The 6925-nt window shown below is 41.3% G+C and overlaps 1 protein-coding gene across 1 annotated transcript in view; it reads right to left on the bottom strand.

The window, feature by feature from the left end:
* f9a (coagulation factor IXa) overlaps positions 1-6279 on the bottom strand; it is a 24353-nt gene extending 18074 nt beyond the window's left edge. The window contains exon 1 of the mRNA XM_046849879.1: positions 6171-6279. The gene's annotated coding sequence lies outside the window, so the exon portion shown is untranslated. The remainder of the gene's footprint in view (positions 1-6170) is intronic.
* Positions 6280-6925: the final 646 nt, after the last annotated feature.

Here is a 6925-nt window from a genome sequence, read left to right on the forward strand (position 1 = left end):
GACAATCAACTACAAAGCTTCACTCCTATTCATGAGAATGACTTAATTCCATTAATCTCCTCATCAAAACCATCAACCTGCATTCTCGATCCCTTGCCTACTAGTTTCTTTAAACAGATAACTCCAAAAGGTAATCAAACCTGTTTTAAAAATAATTAACTCTTCCATTAGCACTGGTTATGTACCTAAATCCTTCAAACTGGCAGTTATCCACCCCCTTATTAAGAAACCTGACCTTGACCCATGTCAGTTGTCCAACTACAGACCGATATCAAATCTCCCCTTTATATCCAAAATTTTAGAAAAGGTTGTAGCACAGCAGTTTTGCTCACACCTACTTATGAATAACATTTTTGAAATGTATCAGTCAGGATTTCGGCCTCATCATAGCACAGAGACGGCGCTAGTTAAGGTGGTAAATGACCTGTTATTGGCCTCTGATCAGGGTTTTGTCTCCTTACTTGTTTTGCTCGACCTTAGTGCAGCTTTTGACACCATTGATCACACTATACTGCTTGCTAGACTTGAGAACGTTGTAGGAATAAAGGAACAGCTCTCTCTTGGCTCAGGTCTTATTTGACTGATCGCTATCAGTTTGTGGATGTAAATGGTGAGTTCTCCACACTCTATGAGGTAAAGTTTGGTGTTCCTCAAGGATCTGTCTTGGGCCCACTGCTTTTCTCTTTATATATGCTGCCTCTTGGTGAAATCATTCATAAACATGGAATTCGCTTCCATTGCTATGCTGATGACACACAGCTGTATATTTCAGCAAAGCCAGATGAGCTAGATCAGCTTAACAATGTTGAGAAGTGTGTAAAGGACATTAGACAGTGGATGCTTAATAACTTTCTTTTGCTCAACTCAGATAAGACGGAAGTACTTTTACTAGGACCACATGCAGCTAGAAATAAAATTTCCGATTATGTAGCATCTCTGGATGGTGTTTCTGTTTCAGCATGTACGGCTGTCAAAGACCTTGGTGTGATTATTGACCCGAGTCTTTCCTTTGAGTCTCACGTGAATAATATCACCAGGATCGCCTTCTTTCACCTTAGAAATATTGCTAAAATTAGAAATATGATGTCGTTACAGGATGCAGAAAAACTAGTTCATGCTTTAGTTACTTCTAGATTAGACTACTGTAATGCTTTACTGTCTGGGTGTGCAAATAAGTGCATAAATAAGCTATAGTTAGTCCAGAATGCAGCAGCAAGGGTCCTCACTAGATCTAGGAAATACGACCACATCACCCCTGTTTTAATTAGTCTACACTGGCTCCCAATCAAATCTCACATTGATTATAAAATATTACTACTGACGTATAAAGCACTTAACGGTCTCGCACCGCAGTATCTGAGTGAACTTCTGTACCAGTATGATCCTCCACGCCTACTTAGATCAAAAGGTGCTGGCTATCTGTTGGTTCCTCAAATAATGAAGACTACAGCAGGGGCAGATCTTTCTCTTATAAAGCCCCACAGTTATGGAACAGCCTTCCAATCAGTGTTCGGGACTCGGACACAGTCTCAGTGTTCAAGTCGAGGTTGAAAACTTATTTATTTAGTCAAGCCTTTTATCAGTAGATTTTTTTCTTAGGTAAAGGCTCAGATCCGGAGGGAGCATGGATATAGAGTGTTTGGTGAACTGGTATATTTGTATGCTGTCGTCCCCTCACATTCACACGTTCACTCAGGTTTGTTGACGGTGGTGTGGTGGGTCGTCTCTTATCCCAGAGATCCCTCATGTCTGTGTTACCTTCTGGTTCTCCCTTTTAGTTATGCTGCCATAGCGAGTCTTGCCGGAGTCCAAACTGCACAGTGACATTAACTTTCATACACCAATAGTTACACTTAATAATCCATATCCTTCTCTTCCGTCACCTCTCTCTCTCTCTCTCTCTCTCTCTCTCTCTCTCTCGGTCGAGTTAAACATGCTCCTGAGGCTTCAGTGACCACTGTTCCTGCCCCTCTCCCTCCGTGGATCTTCACACTTCTGTGCAGCTTGGGACGGTCTCTCATCAACACCTTGGGTGGTTCCATATAATTCCGGAGTAGAACGGGTGCTTTTGAGGACGGATTGGACTGTAGTTGGTTTTGGCGGTCTGCTGCACTGACTCGGGAGTGCAGTTTGCTTCTGATCATCATCACTGTACCCCGCAACTTTGTATATATGCTTCAAATGTACATTTGGTGCAACCCAGATGAGGATGGGTTCCCTCTTGAGTCTGGTTCCTCTCAAGGTTTCTTCCTTATGCCATCTCGGGGAGTTTTTCCTTGCCACAGTTGCTCATCAGGGACAAACATACTTACAAAGAACATATTTACATTTAATCACCACATTATCTGTGTAAAGCTGCTTTGAGACAATGTTCATTGTTAAAAGCGCTATACAAATAAAAATGAATTGAATTGAATTGAATTAATGCCCTCATGGCTAAATGAGCACAAATCTAAACAAAGAACACTCCAAGATTTATCTGCCCAGAAGAGTTGTCCACAAACCTTTGTCTATATTGTGTATTTACCAGTAAATAGTCTGTCTCTTTTATGTTACACAAATGTTACATGTAATGTGGTACAAGACATTGTCATTACTTGATTTTTTTTGAGTGATATATACAGCCAATAATATCAAAATAGCTGGCAACAAAGAGTACACCCTAAGTAATAACAGTGTACATTGTGTAACCACGCAAACCCACATGTCCTATTCATCATGTTCATGTTCATTTCATTCTGTCTGCTTGACAGGACCATATAAATGTGTGTATTTTGTATAAGAGCACTTAAAATATGGTGCTTTAAATACAATTCTCTTATACTGAATACTGGATGTTCAACATGGGAGCTCATGGCAAAGAACTTTCTGAAGATTAGAGAATTAGAATTGTTGCTTCCCACAGACATGACCTAGGCTATAAAATTGGTAACACTGTGAAACTGAGTTACAGTGCAGTTGCCAGGGTCATATAGAGGTTTTTCAAGACGGGTTCCATTCGGAACCGGCCTCACAAGGGTCCATTAAAGAAGCTGAGTCCTCGTGCTGTGCATCAGGTACAGAAACTGGCTTAAAAAAACAGACACATGGGTGCTGCCAGCATTTCTTTAGAGGTTGCAAAAGCAGAAGGTTCGCTTGTCAGTGTTAAGACCAAACGCAGCACACTGCAGCAAGTCAATTTGCATTGCCATCATCCCAGAAGGAGGCTTCTGAAGCTGACCCACAGTTTGCTGAAGACAACCTGTCCAAAAGCATGAATTAGTGATACCATGTTCTGTGGTCTAATGAGACAAACTTAAGATAAAGCTGTTTGGTTCAGATGGTGTCCAGCATGTGTGGTGTTTCCTGGTGAGGAGTACTAAGAAAATGTGTCTTGCCTACAGTTAAGCATGATGGTGGTAGCATTGTGATCTGGAGCTGCATGAGTGCTGCTGGTACTGGGGAGCTTTGGTTTATTGAGGGAAACATGGATTCTAACATGTACTGTGACATTCTAAAGCAGAACACGATGCCCTCCCTTTGGAAGCTGGACAGAACAGCAGTTTTCCAACAAAATAACAACCTCAAACACACCGCCAAGATGACAACTGTCTTGCTGAGGAAGCTGATGGTGAAGGTGATGGAGTGGCCAAGTATTTCTCCAGATCTGGACCCTATTGGGCACCTGTGGGGGGGATTAAGGCAGTGCTAGATATCAATGGTGCTCACACAAAATATTGACACTTTGGACACAGTTTTGACGTTCACTTAGGGTGTTTTTGCCAGTTATTTAGAAAACAATGGCTGTATGTTGAGCTGCACAGTGACTACTCTGAAGTATATCCAATTTTTATTTCTTTAGTATTGTCACTTGAGAAGATATAATAAAATGGTTGCTGAAATGTGAGGGGTGCACTCACTTTTGTGAGATACTGTATGTGTTTGTTTTTCTTCACTATTACTGTTAAAAAAGATATAGTACATAGATAGGGATATTATATAGGAAATCAGTGTTTTAATGGTGCAATATGATACAAATAATTACAATCTGGTCATTTTATATATAAGTGCACTGTATTAGTAGACTGGAGTTTCATGTTTGAATTATTGGCATATCAAATTTGCATGTGTGCTTTGAAAAACCCTGTATACTGAAATTAACCTGGAAATGCTGGAGTATGTACACCAACCAGGTGAACATTATGACATTATAACATAATGACTGGTGAAGTGAATAGCACTGATTATCTCTTCATCATAGCACTTGTTAGTGAGTGGGATATATTAGACAGCAAATAAACATTTTGTCGTCGAAGTTGACGTGTTAGAAGCAGGAAAAATGGGCAAGTGTAAGGATTTGAGTTTGACAACAGCCAAATTGTCATGGCTTGATGACTGGGTCAGGGCATCTCCAAAACTACAGCTCTTGTGGGCTGTTCCTGGTCTGCAGTGGTCAGTATCTATCAAAAGTGCTCCAAGGAAGGAACAGTCGTGAACCGATGTCAGGGTCATGGGCGGCCAAGGCTTATTGATGCATGTGAGGAGAGAAGGCTGGCCAGTGTGGTCAGATCCAATAGACGAGCTCCTGTAGCTCAAATTGCTGTAGACGATAATGTTGTTAATGCTTGATGGGTCAGGACTGTTTTGGCAGCAAAAAATCCACTGTAGAATGAGTGAGTGAATAAAAGTGAGGGCCTTAAGTAGGGGGAGAGATGATGGTAAACAGGTGACGGTGATTAGTAAGTGGGTGAGGCGCTGCAAGCGTGCTGGGTGCTGAGGGAAGGCGTGGCCGGTGGTTCCTTGACAGAAACATAACACTGCTCTGTGCACATCATCTCCTGATCATTCAGGCGTATTCAGATGGCGCACTGTCAACTCCTAATTTCTGACACATTTTATGCACACTTTGAGATTTATGGCTACTTACAGCCTTCTGCCACATATACAGTGCACCCGGAAGGTATTCACAGCAGTTCACTTTATCCACATTTTGTTATGTTACAGCTTTATTCCAAAATGGATTACATTCATTGTTTTCTAAAAATTCTACGAACATTACGCCATAATGACAATGTGAAAGTTTGTTTGAAATCTCAAATTTAAGCTCAGGTTAATTCAGTGGATTGGAAATTATTTGGAAAGGCAGAGACCTGTCTATACACTATTCACAGTTAACAGTGCATGTCAGAGCAAAATCCAAGCCATAAAGTCCAAGGAATTGCTTGTAGACCTTCGAGACAGAATTGTATTGAGGCACAGATCTTGGGAAGAAAACAAAAAAATTCTGCAGCATTGATGGTCCCAATGAGCACAGTGGCCTCCATCCTTCCAAGTTTGGAACCACCAGGACTCCTCCTAGAGCGGGCCACCCGGGCAAACTGAGCGATTGTAGCAGAAGAGCTTTATTCAGGGAGGTGACCAAGAACCTTATGGTCACTCTGAAAGAGCTCCAGTGTTTTTGTGTGGAGAGAGAAGAACCTTCCAGAAGAACAACTATCTCTGCGGCACTAATCAGGCCTGTATAGTAGAGTGGGCAGACGGAAGCCACTCCTCAGTAAAAGGCAGTGGAGCATAGTGGTGGCAGCATCATAATGTGGGGATGTTTTTCAGTGGCAAGAACTGGGAGACTAGTCAGGATCAAGAAAAAGATGAATGCAGCAATGTACAGAGACATCCTTGATAAAAAAAAAAAAAAACTGCTTCAGAGCACTCTAGACCTTATACTGGGGCAACAGTTTATCCTCCATCAGGACTACGACCTGAAGCACACAGCTAAGATGACAAAGAGTTGCTACGACATGACTCTGTGAATGTCCTCGAGTGGCCCAGCCAGAGCCAAGACTTGAACCTGAATGAAATCTTTAGAGAGATCTGAGCATTTCTGTGCACAGACACTTCCCATCCAATCTGATGGAGCTTGAGAGGTTCAGTAAAGAAGAATGGGAGAAACTGCTCAAAAGTAGGTGTGCCAAGCTTGTAGCTTCATACTCAAAAAAGACTTGAGGCTGTAATTGGTGCCAAAGGCGCTTCAACAAATTATTATTAACAACGGCTATGAATACTTATGTACATGTGATATTTTATCTGTAATAAATTTGCAAAGATTTCAAAATAACTTCTTTTATGTTGCCATTATTGGGTATTGTCTGTAGAATTTAGAGGAAAATAAAGCTGTAGGAAGGAGAGCTTACAGTTCAGGGGAAGTAAGAACATCGAGGCGGCGACCAGTTTTAACGGAACCAGGTTTCTATTATTAGATTTTTACACTTTCACGCACATGCATGCACACACACGTCTCTCAGTATCTCTTCTCACCCTTCTCTTATCCTTTTCCCCTGCTCACTGCAAAACAAAACACTGATTAGATACATCCCCAACAGGTGTGCAATTCCTACTGCTTGCCTCCCCCGGCCTCGCCCTCAATACACAAACCCAGCGCTCAGCCACGCCCCCCGCTGCCACACTCCAACATAACAAAATCTGGAAAAAGTGAAGCCCTGTGAATACTTTCCAGATGCACTGTAGGTGAAGTTTGCTAGATGGTCCCCAGGTGCTGTTAACCAGAAGAGGTGAGCACATTTTCATGCCTTGTACTTTTCACATCATATACTGCTATTCAAATGTTTGGGCACTGGCGTGAATACACATATTTCATTATTTTATGACATTTTGAAAATGGGCTTATAGTTAAAATTGTTTTCTAGCCAAGTAGGAACCTTTGAACCAATATTTAGAATTTCAAATGTATGTTTGAAACAGTTAGTTTTATTATAACAAATTCCTTTTCATTTGTATTTTAGGAGAAGCAATTAGGAGTACTGCCTATTTGGGAGCTATTAAAATAAAAGCTTCCTGGGTAAATCACTCACATAAAGCTGGTGGAGAAGATGCCAAGAATGTACGATCATTCTTCTTCAAAGCTTTAAATGTAAACTTTTTTTTTTTT

Source organism: Silurus meridionalis, chromosome 5 (genome assembly GCF_014805685.1).
Source record: "Silurus meridionalis isolate SWU-2019-XX chromosome 5, ASM1480568v1, whole genome shotgun sequence".
Lineage (NCBI taxonomy): Eukaryota > Metazoa > Chordata > Actinopteri > Siluriformes > Siluridae > Silurus > Silurus meridionalis.